Raw genomic sequence first — 23313 nt, 5'->3', positions numbered from 1 at the left:
GCTGACATTTTTCTATGAAAGGTGGCCCCTTATAACCTCTGACCGGTGGGTTCTGTAAATAGTCTCCTTCGGGTTGCCCTCAGTTGGCTTCAAAAACCTCCAAATTGCCCACCGAGAGCTCATCACCAGATCTCAGCACGTGCAGGTACTTGCGGAGGAACTCTCGCCCTTTTAAACTACCCCAAGTTCTATCTTCACCCTGCCCAGCGATTGGAGTTTATTGGAGCACTGCTCAATAGGCAGAAGGTTTGACTCTTTCTCCCCGAACCGAGAGCAGACACTCTAGTTACTCTGGCTTCTCAGGTTCGAACCTATCAGCAGGTCACGGCTCCATAGTTGTTGAGGCTGTTAGGCCACATGGCTTCCACAGTTTGTGACTCCCATGATGCGCCTTCACATGAGATCCGCTCAATGGACCATAGCCTCCCAGTGGTGCCAGACTATGGGGGAATCTAGAAAATGTCTTCTGAGTGTCTCCGGAGCTTGTTCATTCTCTGTTCTAGTGGACCATTCGATCCAATTTGACTCTGGGACTCCCATTCCAAATTTGTTAGCCTCAAGAGGGGCTGACAATGGATGCATCACTCCTAGGTTGGGGAGCTCATGTGATTGAGCTTCATACTCAAGGAGCTTGGTCCATCCAGGAAACAGGTCTTCAGATCAACCTCCTGGAGCTCCAGGCAATCTGGAATGCTCTAAAGTCTTTCATAGATCTGCTGTCTCATCAAGTTGTGCTCATTCAGACACAACCAGGTTGCAATGTATTTCACCAACAAGCAAGGGAGAACCCGATCTCACCATCTGTGTCAGGAGGCTATCTGGATGTGGTGCTGGGCTTGCTGTCATGGCATGTTCCTTCGGGCTACTTATCTTGCGGGCAGAAGCAAAGGTCTGGCCAACAGGCTGAATAAGATCATGCAATTGTATGAGTTGTCCCTCAATATAGGCGTTTCCTGCAAGATCTTCCGGGTATGGGGCACCCGTTCATTGGATCTCTTTGCCATTCACATCGATCACAAGGTCCCTTAGTTCTGTTCCAGACTTCAGGCCCACAGAAGGCTAGCTTCAGATGCCTTCCTCCTGCATTAGAGGAGAGGTCTTTCCACTTTTGGGAAAGGCTTTACTGAAACTCAAGCAAGACTGAGTGTTCATGATTTTGATCACCCCTTATTGGCCACGGTAGATCTGGTTTCCTCCTCTTCTGGAGGTATCCTCCAAAGAACCGTGGAGATTGGAGTTTTTTTCTGACCCTCATCACGCAGAATGAGGGATCTATTCTGCATCCCAACCTTCAGTCTCTAACCCTCACAGCCTGGATGTTGAGAGCCTAGAATGTGCTTCCTTGGGTCTCTTGGAGGGTGTTTTCTAGGTCTTGCTGGCTTCCAGGAAAGATTCCACTAAGCGGTTTTATTCTTTCAAATGGAGGAGGTTTGCCATCTGGTGTGAGGGCAAGGCCCTAGATCCTATTTCCTAGGGTTACCATATGCCCGGATTTACCTGGACATGTCCTCTTTTTGGGGACATGTCCGGGCAACCGGGTGGGTTTTACCAATCTACCTGTTTGACCAGATTTCTGGACAAACGGGCAGGCTGGTGGGCGGACAAACGGGCAGATTGCTAGCCTCCCCTCCTCTTACTTACTACTGGCCTGGTGGTCTAGTGACCTCTTCCACCTTTGGGGCAGGAAAGAGCTGCCCTGCATGCATCCTTCCTGTTGCTGATCTCGGCACCGATTCAAAATGGCTGCCGAGAGTTGGTGACCTGTAAGGGTTCACCTCAGTGCAATTAGTGTTTATCAACGTGTAGAGGGTAAGCCCATCTCTGGACAGCCTCTAGTTTGATTCATGAGAGGTTTGCTTTCGTTAGAGCTCCCTGTTAAACTTCCGCCTGTGTCATGGGATCTCATTCTCACCCAGCTGATGAAAGCTCCTTTCAAGCCACTGAATTCCTGCCATCTGAAATACTTGACCTGGAAGGTAATTTTCTTTGTTGCTGTTACTTCAGCTCATAGTCAGTGAGCTTTCAGGCCTTAGTAGTGGATGCACCTTATACTTAGTTTTATCACAACAGAGTTTTCCTCTGCACGCATCCTAAGTTCCTGCCTAAGGGTTTGTCGGAGTTCCATCTGAACTAGTCAATTGTCTTGCCAACATTCTTTCCCCAACCTCATTCCCATCCTGGCGAGAGCATCTTGCACAGCTTGGACTGTAAGTGAGAATTGGCCTATTATGTGGAACGGATGAGGCCCCACAGACAGTCTGCCCAACTCTTTGTCGCACAATCTCTAATTCCTTAGCATCCCTCCGGGCCGGACCAGGATTGGACTGATGGGTTGTGCTCGCCTACCAGCAGGTGGAGACTGAGAAAAAACTCTGACTCTAGAGAGCCAATAGGAGCCCTGGCCATGTGACCTTAGCCTCAGTATTTTCTCAGTCTCCCAGCAGGTAGGAAGTGAGCCCATTAGTCTCTCTCCTTTTCTCTTTAGATATTACAGATATTTGTGATAATTCTTCTGTGCCTGGAATCTTATTTAGAGGCTTGACAGGGTTTCCTTTCTCTTCTTTCTTTGACAGCCTCGGGGGTGTTAAACTCTGGTGTCTCGAGTCCACCCCCCTTCCTCCCCATCTCCCTGGCTTAGCAGGGAAGGGCCGTCCCTTTCTCTGGAAAGGTGTACCGTCTTTGGGAGAGGCAGCCACTTTTAACAGGTAGCTGCTTTAAAAGAATTAAATCAAATAAAAGTAAATTCAAAGAAGCAGCCTTTCTTTCCCCAGACTTCTAACGAGCAGGCAGCTCCAGTGTTTTATTATGATTGAGGGGTTATAAAAAAAAAAAAAAAAAAACCAAACAGAAGAAAATAATTCAGTATCTGTGACTTTAAACAGCGATTTTTCTCGTCAGATTTAATTTCCTCCATTTTCTTGCGTTTTGGCGGCGGCAGTTTAAACAAATGAAAAAAAAAAAAAAAAAGAAAGAAAGGTGCGAACCGCGTAAGCGCGGCCACCTGTTTTTTCCGATATGGCTTAAAAGTTCAAACAGCTGCTGTTGGTCAGCGTCGCGCAGTTCACGCAGCCGGAACATGTAAATTTTGCTCTCCCTTCAAGGTTTCTTCGGGTCCGGTGCTGCCTCCAGTTTTTTTTGGGGCCTTTTTCGCCGGCTGTTGTTTCTTCGCCGTTCCACTGGGCTCCGCTTGTTCGGAGGTGTCGGGCGCGCTGTCGACGATCGCCACAGGGCCAGTGGAGCGAACGGCGGCCATTTTGTTTCTCCCTCCATCTTATCAGTCGGGGATCTCTCTGCTGAAGGTAAGGCTGCAGTTCATAGAGCAGTTCGGCTCCAAGATGTGTACACTTTTGTATGTGCTAAACGGCGTATTCTAAAATCACATCAGCAGGCAATATTTGGTTGAAAGGGGGCTCCTTTCATATATGGATATATAACAAGCTTTTCTTCTTTTAAATTTCTATGTATCACGGGGCTGTTAACACTAGTTTTTTCTGGTGCTCGGTCATTTTTCATTGCCTGGTGGAAAATCTACATCTTATCATAATATCATAATTCATTTTCCTCAATAGCTGTAGTATTATACAGTGTTTTAAGAACTTTAGAAACTTTCTCTATAGGCATAGAGTAAATTTCTGTCTTTCTCATTCCCTGGTGAATAGGACTACATTGTCTAAGAGTCAATTGATTGGTACTTTGCAATTCTGACCATAATATCTTAGTTCCTTTCAAGCATTTTACTCCATGCGTATGATGTTATATAGTGTTTTAAGAACTTAACAGACACTCTCAATGGCTGTAGTGTTATACAGTGTTTTCTTTTTCCGACTTTAAGAAGCCTTCTCTAGAGGCATACAGTATATTGTTCAGATGCCATGGGGATATATCAGCTCTTTCATATTCTCTGAGGGACAGTCCTGTCTACCAAGCTCCCAGTCACTCAGCTGCCTTAGCAGGCATGCTTTATTCATGTCTTCCCTTCTTTTCCAACTGCCTTGAAGCCTCTCATTTTTCATTTTAGCTTTCTTCTGGTTTTTACAGGACATATGGTCACTTAGAGAATAAAGTCATCCTTTCACTTAAAGATAGTGGACGGTCCTCAAACCATCTACTCGTGTTTGTCTCTACTCTATCAGTTCAGCATTGGCAGATTATAAACATCCTGGTTTGGTCCAGTATGCCTATACATACCATCTGCTATGTCTTCCTCTTCCTTAGAGACCTGATGTTATATCAAGCTTTCTTGAATTCAGATACAGTCTTGTCTACACTGCCTTCACCAAGTGGCTGTGGCACAACTTCACTTTTTTCGTTACAGATAATTTCCAAGTTTGTCCTTTTTCATTTTCACTCCAGAGTGTTCTTTCAATTGGAAGGGGATTCACTCACTTCCTGTGTATTTATACCATAGGTACATAAGTATGGTTATGCTGGGTAAGGCCTAAAGTCCATCAAGTCCAGCATTCATATCTAATGGGCATAGGTACATAAGTTTGCCATTCTGGGGAAGCTCAAATGTCCACCTTTCTACAGCCAGAACAGCATTAAAGAAAAGAAAAAAAAACAAAAACAAAAAAAAACAACCTCTCACGAGAGTATCGAACAGAAATCTCTGCTCCAAAAGCAAGGCTTTGCAGTAATTCTGCAAACTAACGCATACAATATTTGCCATGGCTGTTCACCACTAGGAACACCAGGGACCCTGGGCCTAGGTTCGGTGTTTTAACCTGAAACAAGCTCAACATTCATATCTATTGGGTGTGAGTCTGGTACTACTACTACTACTTAACATTTCTAGAGCGCTACTAGGGTTACGCAGCGCTGTACAAATTAACAAAGAAGGACGTTCCCTGCTCAAAGGAGCTTACAATCTACATCTCAGTGAGGGAGGACGCATGACCGTGGTACGTGGATTAGTGGTATGTGGATTAGGGAGATCCAAGAAATTACAGGCCGGTGAATCGGACGTTCATACTGGGACAATTTTTTTCTGTCCGGAGCGTACTACCATAGCTGGTGGACTCCTATATTCAGAACTTTCTATATTCAGAACTTACCCAACTATGGAACGCCATAGAGATAGGGTTGGAGTTTGTAGCCCTATTTAACTGGTGTCCTTGGTCACCCTTCCTCTTCTCCTCAGGATCCAGAGAATGGCTAGTTTTTTGCTTATGCATTAACCGGTCATTTTCAGCAGTACTCTCTCTTCCGTTCTTTTATAGATCTAAGAGGATGTTCATTGCGCTCTTAGGGTCATTTCATTCTTACCTAGACGACTGCCTAATTGGAGAAAGTCTTATCAGCAGAGTTCTCAGGTCACGCACCGGGTGTTGCATTTCTTACAGTCTCTAGGTTGGGTGGTGATTGTAGCCAGGCCTCTCATTTGATCTCTCATTTGATCTCTCATCAGATATCTCTGATTTTCTCTTTGTTTAGTCAGGTTGGCGCACAGTCTTTTGTCTCCTCTGCAAACATCCCAGTTTATATTTTTCTTGGTGACCTTGGGCCTTCGGCCATTTCCTCGCTCTATTCTGCAGAATGCAATTTTACTTTCTAATGCCCAAGAAGGAATTTTCCTTCATCCTATTGCGAATCTCAGGGTCATCAATCGCACTATTTAAGTGTCATCTAGTTATCTCAAGAACCTTAGTTCTGTCATTGGGATGCTTCGTGCAGTACACTTTTTGGCAGAAGCTTGTTTGTATATATATATTTTTTTTTCTGGGGGACCTCAGCAATTCGTTTTACCTTCGGGTGAATTTTGTTTTCCCTACTGACAAACAAGACGGAGAGAGCTATGTTGGTCCTTGCCATGGCAATGGGTTATGTCATCCGCCAAGGAGGAGTTAAGAGTATACTCTTGAGTTTGTACTCATTTTTTCTTAGTTGTGTCACCCTGCATTTAGGTGAATGGACTCTCATTTTTTCAGCCTTACTTCCTCACTGCGACACTTCAGGGCTATCTCTTTTTGCCTTCAGGCTCACGAACATTTCTTGCTTCTTCCGTTCAGCAACAGTCTTGACGGAGACAGGGACAGATGCCAACGTCCAGCAGGGGTTTTTCAGCCTTCTTTATGCGTTTCTTCCATCATCTCACTAGGTGTTTACGCAGAACCAAGGCACCCTTCTACATCCGGACCCCCAGTCACTCAAACTTATGGCGTGGTTACTGGGTCTGCAACATCTTTGATATTTTCGCAGGAAGTACTTCAAGTTTTAATTGCTTCCAGACAGAAATCTACATTAAAGTCCTATGAATCAAAGTGGCGACGGTTCACTCTGTGGTACTCCTCTCGCCACTTCATTCCACAAACCGTATCCATTTTGCATGTTTTGGAATATCTTCTGCATCTTGCAAAATCTTGTCTGTCTTACTCATCCATTAGAGTTCATTTGGCAGCTCTATCAGTGATGCATGATACTGTTGACAACCGCACGCTTATGCAGCATCCACTGTCAAAGCGGTTTCTTAAAGGAGTCCTGCACCTGTACCTCCCGCTTCGTCCACCAGCTAGGTGAACTAGGTGAACAGACTCTTAAAGTTCTGTTTTCTAGTAGCCATAACTTTTTCTATAAAGTTTTCCTCTTCAAGCAGTGTTTCCCAGTAGCCATTGCAGCAAGTAGATCTATGTGTGGAATACTTCTACGGTTGGTAACTTCTTTTCGGTCTGCTGTAGTTTAAAGTTTTCACCTTTCCCAATCGGTTTTTTCTTATTGGTTTTGTCCTTCTAGCCAGTAGGCGTAAAAGTTTTTCATTGTTTCTAACCCGCTATATCACGAAGGATCAAGGAAATGAGAATGTCTATTTCTCTTCTCGCTGAGAGGGCAGTTCCACAGCGTATTACAACATATTCCACAACTTCAGAAGCGGGCTCTATTCTTACTATGGCGATTTTTGGTGCTCTCGGTGCACATTGCTAAGTTGGCAACTTAGTCCTAGTTTCATTTTATTTTGCTCATTGGGACACACTACATGTTAGTTGTCGCCAGGTGGCCTATGCAGTATGAACATTTCTCTGCAGTTTTCATAGGGTCCCTCCCTTCAGATTACTGCTTTGGTACTTCCCATCAGTCCAATCCTGGTCCGGTCCGGAGGGATGCTAAGGAAGGAGAAATTAGATCTTACCTGCTAATTTGCTTTCCTTTAGTCCCTCCGGACCGGACCAGGCCCTTCCCATGTTCTCTCTACTCTTTAGCTTCTTTTATTAAGTAGGAAGTGTATTCAGTAGGAAGTGTATTCATTCCTTTACGATTTGTGGAACAATACTATATATATACAGAACTTTACGTGGTCTATACCACTTCTCTGGTGGTTGCTGGTGAGCTCAATTGCTGGAATCTATCTATAAAACCTTAAATAAGCCATACCACTTCTCTGGTGAGAGTTGTGGCTGAGCTCAGTTGCTGGAATATCTATAAAACCTTAAATATGATTTACCACTTTTCTGGTGAGAGTTGCTGGTAAGCTCAGTTGATGGAATATATATAAAATCTTAAGTGGGCCATACCACTTCTCTGGTGAGAGTTGCTGGTGAGCTATAAGACAAGTGAGCCATACCACTTCTCTGGTGAGAGTTGCGGGTGAGCTATATTATACGTGAGCCATACCACTTCTCTGGGGAGAGTTGCTGGTGAGCTATATTACATGTGAGCCATATCGCTTCTCTGGTGAGAGTTGCGGGTGAGCTATATTATACGTGAGCCATACCACTTCTCTGGGGAGAGTTGCTGGTGAGCTATATTACATGTGAGCCATATCGCTTCTCTGGTAAGAGTTGCTGGTGAGCTATAGTACAAGTGAGCCATACCACTTCTCTAGTGAGAGTTGCTGGTGAGCTGTAATACATATTGGGCCATACCACTTCTCTGGTGAGAGTTGCTGGTGAGCTCTGATACTTGGCATTGCCGAGTGCTTTGTGGCTGCTAGGATTCCATACGGCACAGAAGGTCTTTCTGTCTTTCCTGCTTTGTTATTCAAATACTGAGGCTAAGGTCACATGGCCAGGGCTCCTATTGGCTCTCTAGAGTCAGAGTTTTTTCTCAGTCTCCACCTGCTGGTAGGCGAGCACAACCCATCAGTCCAATCCTGGTCCGGTCCGGAGGGACTAAAGGAAAGCAAATTAGCAGGTAAGATCTAATTTCTCCTTGGCTGGCAGATTGCATTTCTTTCACTTATACCCAGGCTGGGCTGACTCTAAAGGGTCACGTCAAGGCTCACAATGTCAGCGCCATGGCTGTGTCAGTAGCCCACTTGTGATCAGCCTCCATTGAAGAAATTTGCAAAGTTGCGACATGGTCTTCAGTCCACATATTCACATCTCATTACTGCCTTGGTCAGGATACCCGACGCAACAGTCGATTTGGGCAGTTTTGCAGAATCTATTTGGGGTCTAAAATCCATCTCCACCCCCCCCCCCCCCCAGGCCCATTTTATTCTGTTCCATTGCACTTTCCAAATACTCAGTTTGTGTATAGTCTTGGGTTAATCTGAGTTATGTCCTCACCGTTGCGAGACCCAATTGGCCAGTGTTTCTTGTTTTCGGTGAGCCTGGATGCTAAGGATACCCCAATTGTGAGAATTATGGTCTGCTTGTCCTCAGAGAAAGCGAAGATACTCCACTCAACTGCGCTTACTAAAGTCTCCAATGACCTATTACTGGCTAAATCCAGAGGTCAATATTCCATCCTCATTCTTCTTGATCTTTCCGCTGCTTTTGACACTGTCGATCACAGCATACTTCTCGATACCCTGTCCTCACTTGGATTCCAGGGCTCTGTCCTTTCCTGGTTCTCTTCCTACCTCTCCCTCCGCACCTTTAGTGTTCACTCTGGTGGATCCTCTTCTACTTCTATCCCTCTGCCTGTCGGCGTACCTCAGGGTTCTGTTCTTGGTCCCCTCCTCTTTTCTATCTACACTTCTTCCCTTGGTTCATTAATCTCATCCCTTGGCTTTTCCTACCATCTCTATGCTGATGACTCCCAAATCTACCTTTCTACCCCTGATATCTCACCTTGCATCCAAACCAAAGTTTCAGCGTGCTTGTCTGACATTGCTGTCTGGATGTCTCAACGCCACCTGAAATTAAATATGACCAAAACCGAGCTTCTCATTTCCCCCCCCCCAAACCCACCTCCCCGCTCCCCCCGTTTTCTATTTCTGTTGATGGCTCTCTCATTCTCCCTGTCTCCTCAGCTCGAAACCTTGGGGTCATCTTTGACTCTTCTCTCTCCTTCTCTGCTCATATCCAGCAGATTGCCAAGACCTGTCGTTTCTTTCTTTACAACATCCGTAAAATCCGCCCCTTTCTTTCCGAGCACTCTACCAAAACCCTCATCCACACCCTTGTCACCTCTCGTTTAGACTACTGCAATCTGCTTCTTGCTGGCCTCCCACTTAGTCACCTCTCCCCTCTCCAGTCGGTTCAAAACTCTGCTGCCCGTCTCATCTTCCGCCAGGGTCGCTTTACTCATACTACCCCTCTCCTCAAGACCCTTCACTGGCTCCCTATCCGTTTTGGCATCCTGTTCAAACTTCTTCTACTAACCTATAAATGTACTCACTCTGCTGCTCCCCAGTATCTCTCCACACTCGTCCTTCCCTACACCCCTTCCCGTGCACTCCGCTCCATGGATAAATCCTTCTTATCTGTTCCCTTCTCCACTACTGCCAACTCCAGACTTCGCGCCTTCTGTCTCGCTGCACCCTACGCCTGGAATAAACTTCCTGAGCCCCTACGTCTTGCCCCATCCTTGGCCACCTTTAAATCTAGACTGAAAGCCCACCTCTTTAACATTGCTTTTGACTCGTAACCACTCGCCTCCACCTACCCTCCTCTCTTCCTTCCCGTTCACATTAATTGATTTGATTTGCTTACTTTATTTATTTTTTGTCTATTAGATTGTAAGCTCTTTGAGCAGGGACTGTCTTTCTTCTATGTTTGTGCAGCACTGCGTATGCCTTGTAGCGTTATAGAAATGCTAAATAGTAGTAGTAGTACCTGTAGCAGGTATTCCCTGAGGACAGCAGGCCTTATATTCTCACAAACCCGCCCACCGTCCCTTGGCGTTATCTCCTATTTTTATTTTTTCTTGCTGTTAGCTGCAGTACTCGCGCATGTGCAGTGGAGCGTGTCTCACACTCCGCAAAGCTCTGTAAAGCTTGTTTTAAGCTCTGGACCAGGCAGTGCGGTGCCGCATTACCCAGTTGTGAGAATATAAGGACTGCAGCCCTTGGAGAATACCTGCTATATTCTGATATATTCAGGGTAGTGAGTGCCACTCTGTGGTGTTCTGCTTACTTAGCTATCATTGCAGCTGCAGTGGTTGATGGGGTATGGTTCCATCGCAAAAGGGATGTTCTGCTTGGGCAGCTGCATAGTGGATTGTACCAGGGAGCACCCAAGCTTAAATTGGTGATGTCACTGGTGTAATGCAGGTTTCTCTATCTCCAACTGCTGGTAGGAGAGGATAACACCCATCAGTGAAGAACAGTGTAGCTGACTAAAGTAAAGAAAATTTCAGTACAGCATAATTTCTCCTTAACTCATTGGGAAGCATGTATTTCATATTCTGGCAATGGTATAAGTCAGTGTAGCAGACTGTTAAAATGTTAATATTTTTCTCTGGCAATAAAAAGCACAGCGTCTACTGTGTACTCAGAATATACTGGGGAAACGTTCTGCCTGTGTGTGCAGTTGGATTGCCCTGATAATAGCATGTTATCTAACGCAGTGTATAATAGGTTTCAGAAGAAACCAGATTGAAATTTGGTTAGTCTTATATAATTAGTGTAACTTATTTCAGTATTTCCACATGTACAAGCATTTCTGAAATGAGATGAATGTATATGTTACAAGTGTATGCTTAATAGTAGAGCAGGGGTACGCAAATATGTTTTTATGCTGGGCCATATTTACTCTTTGCCTATACCAAGATACAGAGCAATCCCGTTTCATCATCTGTTTAGGGAGCAGGTGTCTGACCTAAAAAAAAATAAATTGAAACCTAGTCAATTACTCATGAAGTGAGAGATGCCAGCTTTGAGTCTATTATAGCTTTTTTTTTTTCTCCTTCTTTATAGGAGAAAAATGCTTAGTCAATCAGGCTTATTTGGCAGTTTAGCCATTTCTAAATTTCAAAGGTAAAAGGGAGAGAGGCAATAAATCTATATACTTTGTATGTGATTTGTTCCCCCCTTAGACTTACAGATATAGCGGGTTATAGATAAAGCTTTATTATTATTTTATTATTATTTAAGGATAGATCCAACCAAAGGAAAATAAATTGTAAAACATATCTAATACACTACACATCAAAGAAATTCCTACGCAGTGCTTTTCGACCCAGTCATTGGGGCACACCTAGCCAGTCAGATTTTCAGGATACCCACAATGAATATGCATGAGATGGTATGCAGATCTCTTGTGCATATTTATTGTGGAAATTCTGAAAACTTTACTGGCTAGGTGTGTCCGATGACCTGCTTGAGGAGTTCTGCCTTAACACAAAGGTATCCATATATTGCTTGTTTTTGCTAAGCCTACATCAAGGTTATACAATCTAAACAGAACTTAAGGCATAATTAAATGAATCCCCACCAGTTCTTGTCTTCAACCTAGGCAACACAACATTAAATGAAGTAAAAAACGGCTGCACACAGGAAATAGCATTGTCTACCTACATAGGTTCACAAACTAAGCCAAATATGTTTATGGAGAATAACATATAGCTTCTCATTTTGCTTGTCTTAATGTGAGACACTAGGAGTAGAGTTCGCCAGAGCTAATTGCTACTTTTTAAGACATGCATGGCATTGCAAGACTGCAACTAACTAATTTTTTCTACAAAGTATGAATGTGATCAATATTCCAATATCCTTATGGATATGTAAGATACAAGTGTCTTAACATGATATATACTGATGTGTGAGGTTTTTGGTTCCCCTCTCCTGATTTTCCCTGTTTTGAGTAGAGGAGTGGCCTAATGATTAGGTGCAGCGGTTTGCAGACCTGAGGAACTGGTTTAGATTCCCACTGCTGCCTAACAATTGGGGCAGTGGGTTGAGATCCTGGGGATTTGTGTTTGATTTCCATTGCCGCTCTTTGTGACCCTGGACAAGCCACTTTAACCCTTCATTGCCCCAGGTGCAAATAGATTGTGAGCCCATTTGGGACAGAAAGCGCCTGTACAGATATTGGTGTGAACCGCTGTAAGCCTATACTTGAGCGGAATATCAAAGGCAATAAATAAGTAGACAAGCGGAATGTCATTTCTCCCCAGATGGATGGCATCATCCAGCATAGCCCTGGTGCAGATGCTACCTACTGTTCAAGAACTTTATTAAAGCCTTTGGAAGCACTGCACTGCACATGCCTTCTCACCCGATGCATTTGTCAGCTTTCCTTTTAGTGGTAGTTTTGGTGCCTTTCCAGGTGGTGCACAGGGCCTTTTTTCATTTTTTTCTTCAGTTTTCATCCATTTTTTTTCCTGAGTATTGTTTCCTTTCATTTTTTTGTGGCTTCTTTCAGCCCTCTTAGGCTTGAGCACCTGGTTGAGTTTCATTTAACAAAAAAACAACAACAAAAGGCTGTTTGATTTTGCTTTGGCTACCTCCCCCCTCCCCACCGATATCACTTAAAGCTCCCATGGTTTTAAACAGTGTACTAGGTGCGGCAAGGCCATTTTCTGTGACTGATAAATAATTGGTGCTTGCCATGTCTAGGACCTGATCACATAGCCTCTAATTGTAATCTGTGTTCTAAAATGCAGAATAGGACTCGGTCAAGGCTCAGTGTGAGAAACATTTTAGTGCTTCTAAATCTGATCCATCGACTTACATTGATCCCTTTAGCAGATGGAGCTGCATTGGACACTAGGGCGCACCGGAATTGAGGAGGTCTTACCCTGCCTTGACATTGGGCGTCAGTAGGGCTCTATTGGACCTGATACTAAGGACACAGGATTCGACATAGTTCTTGTCGGCAACTAGAGATACTGATGTGCACTGGGCAAAGGCAAAGGAGGATCGACACCGGTCCTTCTTAAAGTATGGTGCCAGGTGTTCCGGGTTATGGACACAGAGGACTTCTCCCCTTCTGTTGAGTCAGTGCTGATGTTCCAGTGCACTTAATGTGGCATCCAAGATTTCTGCATTGGGTATTGGCATGCACAGACTCACTTGGCTGCACATCTTAGACCTAGAACACATGGTTCAGGAAAAGCAAGCAGACATTCCTTGCCGAGTTGATATTCTTTTTGGGGGCAAAGTGGAGAAGACAGCAGACCTCATCAAGAAAAGGACCGATACCATGATGTCCCTTTGACTCTTTTCTCAAAGGCATAGATATACTCCTTCCTAACTGTTACAGAAGGCGCTCTCCAAACCTAGGCAGCAGAGACCCCAGAAAGGCCAGCTAGCTCCTCAGTCAAAGCAAAGGACAAGCTTTTGATTTGCTCCAGGAGAGCATAGGTGCAATAAAAATGACAGTCCTGGACAGCCTTCAGGTAGGAGGGAGGCTAATTTTTTTCCATGAAAGATGGCTCCTTATAACCTCTGACCACTGAGTTCTTCAAAGATTCTGGGGAATGAGGGTTATGCCCTAAATTGGCATCAAGGTACCTCCACTTGCCCACCAAGAGCGTCCAGAATTCAGCTATCAGCACCAGGTGGTACTTGAAGAGGAACTCTTTTTTTTTTTTTCAACTTTAAAGTTTTTATTGACAAAATAACATTGTACAGCAAAATAACCAGATAACCGTCCATTAATATATATTATCATCCACAGCCCCCAAAAGGGGAAGTCATCTCTTACACCATCCTCTGGCAAAACTCAGTTCTCCAATACCAATATCTGTAACAACACTCTTATCCCAGATTCTCTCCCCCCCACCCCACCCTGATTATAGTAACATTCATATCACCAAATGCCCAACAATCCCATAACCCCAACTTGAAATCCCTCCCTCCCCAGACCCCTTCCCCCTTCCGAGCCCCCCTCTATCCCTCTCCCCCTCAAACCAAAGTAACTATAGTTTCTGATCTCCTGCCCTTAAACGATCCCACCCCCTTCTACATCGCAAGGATCCCACCCTTCTATATGTTGTCAAATACTCCATATGGGTTAAATGTCCTAATTTATCCTTCCACTCCTCCATCGTGGGAGCGCTCGGAGATTTCCACCTCAAAGCTATAAGACATTTGGCCGCCGCAAAACCCCATCTAAGCCATTTACTAACTTCCCAAGAATCCCTTTCATTATAGAAACCCAAAAGACACTCCCTGGGCTCACACACCAATGAGGTATTTGTCAACTTAACCAACCCTTTCACCACCCCGTGCCAAAACCCCACCACCCTATTGCAGGTCCACCAAATATGAAGAAAGTTTCCCTTATGTACCCCACATCGCCAACACCTATCCGATGCTTCTGGATACATCTTATGCAGTCTTTCCGAGGTGTAGTACCATCTAGTGAGAACTTTATAAGCATTCTCTTGTATCATATACAAGTATTATATACTTCTCCACAGATAACTTCCCATTCTCTCCCCGTAAATTTGCACTTCAAGTCTACTTCCCACTCCCCTTGAAACCCAAACTGTCTAGAATCACTTCCACGAAAAAATCTATCACAGATCACAGATATAGGTCTGGGAACCCGCTTCAAAATTATCCACAAATTTTCTAAACATTCCCTCTCTTGAATATTTGTCCCCCTCCACCCCATAGTCCCCCACAAAATGTTGCACATAAGCAAACCGATCCCCTTCTTGCAGATCATATCTAGCACACAATGTCGCAAAGCTCAGCAGTGTTCCTCCCTGCAAAACGGCCCTAAAATTTATCAACCCCTTACGTTCCCAATGCCCAATCTAGCATTTTCCCTACCCGCCCCAAATTTTGGTTCCCACCTCATGGGCGCCAAAGTAGAAACCCCTCCCTCCTGTCCCCATCTCTTCCTAACCACCCTCCACACTCCCAACAAGTGCCTCACATATGGATTAGACAACCCCGCCGGGGTCCCACCCTCCCATTCCATGGTCCATAAGTATGAGTGAAGCTCTCTCCCAGGGCTATAAGACCTTTCCACCTGACTTCCCAACTTCTGATTCTCACCCTCCCAATCCATAATCATCCGCACTTGCACCGCGTAATAATACCATTCAATATTAGGAACTGCTTTTCCCCCCCCCCCCTCTCAGGCTCCCCCCACAGCACACGGCGTCCTAATCTGGGATGTCTCCCATTCCAATTAAACTGCGTTACCAAGCTTTGTATCTGTTTAATAGCTCCTCGCGATAATTCTACCGGCAAAGCCTGAAACAGAAGCCATGGCAAAACATTCATCTTAATCACAGCCATGCGTCCCCACCAAGAAAGCCACAACCCCTTCCAACTAGACAGTTCAGATTTAATTTGGCCCACTATCTTGCCGTAATTAACATTGCTCACCCGATCTAGATCCCTCGGGATTTGAATCCCCAAATAGCGAAATTGGCCTCTAGTCCATTTAAAGAGAAATCTCCCACCCATTCTAGCTACTGCCCCTGGGGGTAATGATACGTCTAATATCTCGCTTTTATCCATATTAACCTTAAAACCCGCATATTCCTGAAATTTCTCCAGAATCTCCCAATATCTTAGGCAACGTTTGCTCTGGATCAACCACATACATTAGCACGTCATCAGCAAATAAAGCTATTCTGTGATCCCTCCCCCCAACCCGAATTCCTTTCAAGTCTGGGTGCTGTCGCAGGACTTCCGCCAATGGCTCCATATACATGGCAAACAAAAGAGGAGAAAGCGGGCACCCCTGCCTAGTCCCTCTCTTCACGGGAAAAATGTTTTGTATACCCCCCATTTATACGAATACAAGCTCTTGGCGCTGCATAGAAAGCCTCCAGCCACTTACAAAAATTCCTCCCCCAGGCCCATCCGCTCTAACACACCCCACAAAAATCCCCAACTAACCCTATCAAAAGCCTTTTCTGCATCGGTGGCCAACAAAATCATCTCCCTACCACCCCTCTGCGCTTCCCATATCAAATTCAAAGTTCGCCTAACATTGTCCCCAACCTGCCTTCCTGGGATAAACCCCGCCTGATCCACATTAATTAGCTTGGGAAGCACTCTAGCCAACCTATTTGCCAATACTTTCGCCACAATCTTCGCATCAACATTCAAAAGCGAAATAGGCCTATACGACCCGCAATTCCCTGGATCCTTCCCTGGCTTTGGTATAACCATCACCCCCGCCTCAGACATAGATCTGAGAAACCCTTCCCCCTCCAAAACCCCATTTCCCACCCTCACCAATAAATCACCCACTTCCTCTACATAGCATTTATAAAAATGCCCTGTATATCCATCTAATCCGGGGGCTTTCCCATTTGCCAACCTCTTGATCACTCCCTGCACCTCTTTCAAGCGAATGGGTTCTCCAATCCTAGCCTTCTCAGCCTCAGTCAACTGCTTCAGAGGAATCTTGTTCAAATACTGGGCCCAACTCTCCTCTCCAGCCCCCCCTTCTGCACTATACAATTTTCCATAATATGTCACAAAACATTCCCCTATCTCCCTAGCCGTATACTTCCAACCTCCCCCCCAATTTTTTGAATATTAGAACACCCCTTCCTAGCCTTCAAGTATCGAGCTAACATTTTACTAGACTTGCTTGCAAATTCAAAAAACTGTTGCTTCAATTTATATCGCATAAACTCCACCTTCTCCATCTGCATTTGCATCAGTTGGCCCCTCACCTCCCTTAATTCTTCCCACACTCTCACTCCTCACCATACCTCTTGTGCAACTGCTCCAAATAGAGCATCCGCTGCCTCAATTCCAGGGATCGCCTACCCCACTCCTGCTTCCTTCTAGCCCCACACTTTATCAAAAACCCCCACACCACCACCTTTAAGGCATCCCAAAGAATACCATCAGACACTTCCCCAGTATCATTAAACCCAGTATCATTAAAGCAATAGAGTTGGAACAAAAAGACATGAAGGTACCCAAAGTGAAAAGACACCCCCAAATCACTAATGTTGAAACACATACCAAGAAATATAGATGGAAAGCGATGGCCACAAATGCTCGTAGTCTAAGCAATAAAGTTCATGACCTTCAAGCCCTGATGTTGGAGGCAGACTTAGATGTTGTTGCAATCACAGAGACATGGCTCAACGGTTCCCACAAATGGGATACAAGCATACCAGGCTATAATCTATTTAGGAAGGATAGAGAGGGTCGTAAAGGTGGAGGAGTAGCTCTGTATGTGAGGAATGATATCATGGCGACTGAAATGACAGGGACCTGGGGAAAAGAAGAAGCGATATGGATCACCTTAAAAAGAGAGGATAGAACCTCGGTCCAAGTGGGTGTTGTCTACAGACCCCCGACACAATTAGAGGAACTAGATAAAGATATGATCGTAGATATTCAAAAATTAGGAAAGAAAAAAGAGGTTCTGTTGATGGGAGATTTCAATCTGCCGGATGTAGATTGGAAGGTTCCGTCTGCCAAATCGGAAAGAAGTAGAGAGATCGTGGATGCTTTCCAAAGTGCTCTGCTCAAACAGATGGTGACAGAACCCACGAGGGAGGGAGCGATGCTGGATCTGGTGCACACAAATGGGGATAGTGTGTCAAATGTCCGAGTGGGTGCACACCTGGGCAGCAGTGACCATCAAACGGTTTGGTTTGATATAACGGCTGAAGTGGAGGGCGGCCACTCTAAACTCAAAGTCCTGGATTTCAAGCGTGCTGACTTTAGTAAAATGGGGGAATACCTGAGGAAGGAGATTATGGGCTGGGAGGACGTACATGAAGTGGAAGGGCAGTGGTCCAGGCTGAAAGAAGTAATAAATAGGGCCACAGACCTTTATGTAAGGAGAGTAAATAAAAGCAAGAGAAAAAGGAAACTGATATGGTTCTCCAAGCAAGTGGCTGAGAAAATAAAGGCTAAAGAGTTAGCGTTCCAGAAATATAGAAAATCTCAAGAAGAGGAACACGGAGAGGAATACCGGACGAAACTGAAAGAAGTCAAGAGAGAGGTACGTCTGGCGAAGGTGCAAGCGGAAGAACAAATGGCTAGAAATGTAAGGAGGGGCGACAAAAATTTCTTCAGATATATTAGTGAAAGAAGAAGGACCAAAAAGGGAATTGTGAGACTAAAAGATACAGCGAACCGCTATGTAGATAATGATGAAGAAAAAGCCAATTTGCTAAATAGATACTTTTGTTCGGTTTTCACTGAAGAAAATCCTGGAGAAGGACCGCGAAGGACTGGCAAAAGTACACCTGAGAATGGAATGGATATAGCACCATTCATGGAAGAGAGTGTGTATCAACAGCTTGGAAAGCTAAAGGTGGACAAAGCAATGGGACCGGACGGGATCCATCCCAGAATATTGAGGGAGCTCAGAGAGGTTCTGGTGGGTCCTCTTAAAGATTTGTTTAATAAATCCTTGGAGACGGGAGAGGTTCCTAGGGACTGGAGAATGGCGGAGGTGGTCCCTCTTCACAAAAGTGGTGATAGGGAAGAAGCTGGAAACTACAGGCCGGTAAGCCTCACTTCGGTTATTGGAAAAGTAATGGAAGCCATGCTGAAGGAAAGGATAGTAAATTTCCTAGAAGCCAATAAGTTGCAAGATCCGAGACAACATGGTTTTACCAGAGGGAAATCGTGCCAAACGAATCTCATTGAATTCGTTGATTGGGTAACTGGAGAATTGAATCATCGACGTGCTATAGACGTAATCTACTTAGATTTTAGCAAAGCTTTTGACACGGTTCCCCACAGGAGGCTCTTAAATAAACTAGATGGGCTGAAGATAGGTCCCGAAGTGGTGAACTGGATTAGGAACTGGTTGACGGACAGACGCCAGAGGGTGGTGGTAAATGGAGTTCGCTCGGAGGAGGGAAAGGTGAGTAGTGGAGTGCCTCAGGGATCGGTGCTGGGGCCTATTCTGTTCAATATATTTGTGAGTGACATTGCCGAAGGGTTAGAAGGTAAAGCTTGCCTATTTGCGGATGATACTAAGATTTGCAACAGAGTGGACACCCGGGAGGGAGTGGAAAGCATGAAAAGGGATCTGAGGAAGCTAGAAGAATGGTCTAAGGTTTGGCAATTAAAATTCAATGCGAAGAAATGCAAAGTGATGCACTTAGGGAGTAGAAACCCACGAGAGCCTTATGTGTTAGGCGGGGAGAGTCTGATAGGTACTGAGGGGGGGAGAGGGATCTTGGGGTGATAGTATCCGAGGATCTGAAGGCGACGAAACAGTGTGACAAGGCAGTGGCCGTAGCGAGAAGGTTGCTAGGCTGTATAGAGAGAGGTGTGATCAGCAGAAGAAAGGAAGTGTTGATGCCCCTGTACAAGTTGTTGGTGAGGCCCCACCTGGAGTATTGTGTTCAGTTTTGGAGGCCGTACCTCGCGAAGGATGTTAAAATAATGGAAGCGGTGCAAAGAAAAGCTACGAGAATGGTATGGGATTTGCGTTCCAAGACGTATGAGGAGAGACTTGCTGACCTGAACATACCCTGGAGGAAAGGAGGAACAGGGGTGATATGATACAGACGTACAAATACTTGAATCTTTTCCGGAGATGGGAAGGCGGTAGAACGAGAGGACATGAAATGAGATTGAAGGGGGGCAGACTCAAAAAAGATGTCAGGAAGTATTTTTTTCACGGAGAGGGTGGTGGATGCTTGGAATGCCCTCCCACAGGAGTCTCCAATGACCTATTACTGGCTAAATCCAGAGGTCAATATTCCATCCTCATTCTTCTTGATCTTTCCGCTGCTTTTGACAACGTCGATCACAGCATACTTCTCGATACCCTGTCCTCACTTGGATTCCAGGGCTCTGTCCTTTCCTGGTTCTCTTCCTACCTCTCCCTCCGCACCTTTAGTGTTCACTCTGGTGGATCCTCTTCTACTTCTATCCCTCTGCCTGTCGGCATACCTCAGGGTTCTGTTCTTGGTCCCCTCCTCTTTTCTATCTACACTTCTTCCCTTGGTTCATTAATCTCATCCCATGGCTTTTCCTACCATCTCTATGCTGATGACTCCCAAATCTACCTTTCTACCCCTGATATCTCACCTTGCATCCAAAACAAAGTTTCAGCGTGCTTGTCTGACATTGCTGTCTGGATGTCTCAACGCCACCTGAAATTAAATATGACCAAAACCGAGCTTCTCATTTCCCTCCCCCCCCCCAAACCCACCTCCCCGCTCCCCCCGTTTTCTATTTCTGTTGATGGCTCTCTCATTCTCCCTGTCTCCTCAGCTCGAAACCTTGGGGTCATCTTTGACTCTTCTCTCTCCTTCTCTGCTCATATCCAGCAGATTGCCAAGACCTGTCGTTTCTTTCTTTACAACATCCGTAAAATCCGCCCCTTTCTTTCCGAGCACTCTACCAAAACCCTCATCCACACCCTTGTCACCTCTCGTTTAGACTACTGCAATCTGCTTCTTGCTGGCCTCCCACTTAGTCACCTCTCCCCTCTCCAGTCGGTTCAAAACTCTGCTGCCCGTCTCATCTTCCGCCAGGGTCGCTTTACTCATACTACCCCTCTCCTCAAGACCCTTCACTGGCTCCCTATCCGTTTTGGCATCCTGTTCAAACTTCTTCTACTAACCTATAAATGTACTCACTCTGCTGCTCCCCAGTATCTCTCCACACTCGTCCATCCCTACACCCCTTCCCGTGCACTCCGCTCCATGGATAAATCCTTCTTATCTGTTCCCTTCTCCACTACTGCCAACTCCAGACTTCGCACCTTTTGTCTCGCTGCACCCTACGCCTGGAATAAACTTCCTGAGCCCCTACGTCTTGCCCCATCCTTGGCCACCTTTAAATCTAGACTGAAAGCCCACCTCTTTAACATTGCTTTTGACTCGTAACCACTTGTAACCACTCGCCTCCACCTACCCTCCTCTCTTCCTTCCCGTTCACATTAATTGATTTGATTTGCTTACTTTATTTATTTTTTGTCTATTAGATTGTAAGCTCTTTGAGCAGGGACTGTCTTTCTTCTATGTTTGTGCAGCGCTGCGTATGCTTTGTAGCGCTATAGAAATGCTAAATAGTAGTAGTAGGTGGTGGAGGTGAAAACGGTAACGGAATTCAAACATGCGTGGGATGTGCATAAAGGAATCCTGTGCAGTAGGAATGGATCCTCAGAAGCTTAGCCAAAATTGGGTGGCGGAGCAGGTGGGGGAAGAGAGGTTGGTAGTTGGGAGGCGAGGATAGTGGAGGGCAGACTTATACGGTCTGTGCTAGAGCCGGAGGTGGGAGGCAGGACTGGTGGTTGGGAGGTGGGAAATACTGCTGGGCAGACTTGTATGGTCTGTGCCCTGAAAAAGGCAGGTACAAATCAAGGTAAGGTATACACATATGAGTTTATCTTGGATGGACCATGCAGGTCTTTTTCTGCCGTCATCTACTATGTTACTATGTATGTAACCGCCGATATTCCAAAATGGCCTTTCTTACATCCTCTCTAATTTCCTCATTACCCATTAAAGTTTCATTCAATCTCCAAATCCCTCTGCGACTCTCCAAACCCATGTCCTGTAATTTAACCCAACTTGGCGCATGATCCGAAACACTAATTGTTTCTATTTCCGCCTCTTCCACCAAGTGCCAGGCATTACAGTGAACCCATACCCCATCCAACCTGGAATATGTCTGCGCTGCATGCGAATAAAAGGTGTAGTCTCATTGTGAGCCATGCAACAGTCTCCAACAATCCACCACCTCCAACCCTTTCATCAGTTGCCCCAAGGCTTTTCTTCCTGACCCACTGTGAAAACCTCCCCCTTTAGAGTGATCCAGTCTAGCATCCGGGCCCAAATTAAAATCCCCCCCCCCCCCCCCCCCCACTATATGACCTCCCACAAAACCCAACAATTCCTCCTTTAGCTTCCGAAAAAATTTCCCCTGGTTCACATTTGGAGCATAAATATTAATCAGCGTAAGTTCCTTACCTTCTAACCTACCTCTAAGAGCCACACATCTCCCTTCCTTATCCTTAAACACCTTGTTTGTGACAAACCCACAATTTTGCCGAATTAAGATAGCTAGTCCCCCCACCTTCTTCACCTCCCCCTCCCCCCCCTAGTGTGCCACCACTTCTTGAAACTGCCTGCGACAAAGCATATGAGTATCCCTTGGTCGGAGATGAGTCTCCTGCAAAAATGTAATTTCCCATTTCAATCTCTCCAGTTCCTTAAACACTCTACTCCGCTTCCCATGATTGTTTAATCCATTCACATTCCATGTACCAACCACTAAAGATTTCCCCTTTCTCATCCTCTCCCCCCTCCCCCCCTCTTCTCCCCACAACCGCCCTCCCCCACCCTCCCTTCCCCCCCTCCAATATTGCCGGATTACTAACCCCAATCCAGCCACCTCTAAGGAAATGACTCACACACCCAGGGCCTAGTACATCCTTTATTAATAACCCAGTTCCTAACTGCCCTTTCTCCCCCCTCGTCCCCCACTATCTTTACCTTTTAAAGTCCCCCCCTCAATCCAACCCTTCTTTCACTGCCCCTCTCCCAGATCCCCTACTGCTATCCCCCTTACCCAACCCCAGTCCTCTTTTGCAAAATGTCCTTCATATGAAGTTCATCTCCTCCTTCTTTCTTCAAGAAATGGACTTCGCAGTTGTCTTCCCTCTCGTCCCCTCCTTCTGCCATCTCCTGGCCAAAGCCGAGTCTGTAACCCTTTCAGCCTTCTCCGTCCGATCCGGGAGTCCTTTACATCCCAATGCTCTCAAAGCTGACCATGCCTCCTCCGGGGTCTTGATCTTACGGGATTTCCCCTCCACTGTTAGCCACATAGCAAATGGAATCAGCCACTTGTACCTTATTCCTTTAGCTCTCATAAACACAGTAACTTCCCTGAAGGATCTCCGTTTCTGCAGAGTGCTCCAGGCCAAGTCCTGATACACTCCAATTTTGCAGTTCTTCCACGTAATTTCACCCTGTTGTCTCGCCTTTGCCAAAATCTTCTCCTTCATTGGGAAATTCCCAAAACATACCACAATGTCTCTCGGGAGAGAGTCTCGTTGGGGCCCCGGTGCCCTATGAGCCCTCTGAATTTGCAAATCAGACCTCTCACCTCCACCATCTGAATATAAAAGAAACTCACATAGCTCGTGAATCACAGCCGAGCAGTTAACAAAGATATCTGACTCCGGGATTCCCTTGAAATGCAAATTATTTCTTCGAGACTGTTTTCCTGGTCTTCCAACTGCTCCTGTATATTTAAAATATCTTCCTTCCCCTCTGTAAGCACTTGGCGCATCG

The 23313-nt window shown here is 45.5% G+C and overlaps 1 protein-coding gene across 1 annotated transcript in view; it reads left to right on the top strand.

Moving 5' to 3' along the window:
- The window catches only part of NUTF2 (nuclear transport factor 2), a 335108-nt gene that overhangs the window by 198952 nt on the left and 112843 nt on the right, over positions 1–23313 (top strand). The gene's annotated exons all lie outside the window — the stretch shown is intronic.

The sequence above is a fragment of the Microcaecilia unicolor genome, chromosome 5, assembly GCF_901765095.1.
Source record: "Microcaecilia unicolor chromosome 5, aMicUni1.1, whole genome shotgun sequence".
In the NCBI taxonomy this organism is placed as follows: domain Eukaryota; kingdom Metazoa; phylum Chordata; class Amphibia; order Gymnophiona; family Siphonopidae; genus Microcaecilia; species Microcaecilia unicolor.
The sequence above is the reverse complement of the archived record's forward strand: the minus strand, read 5'-3'. Positions and strand labels throughout refer to the sequence as shown.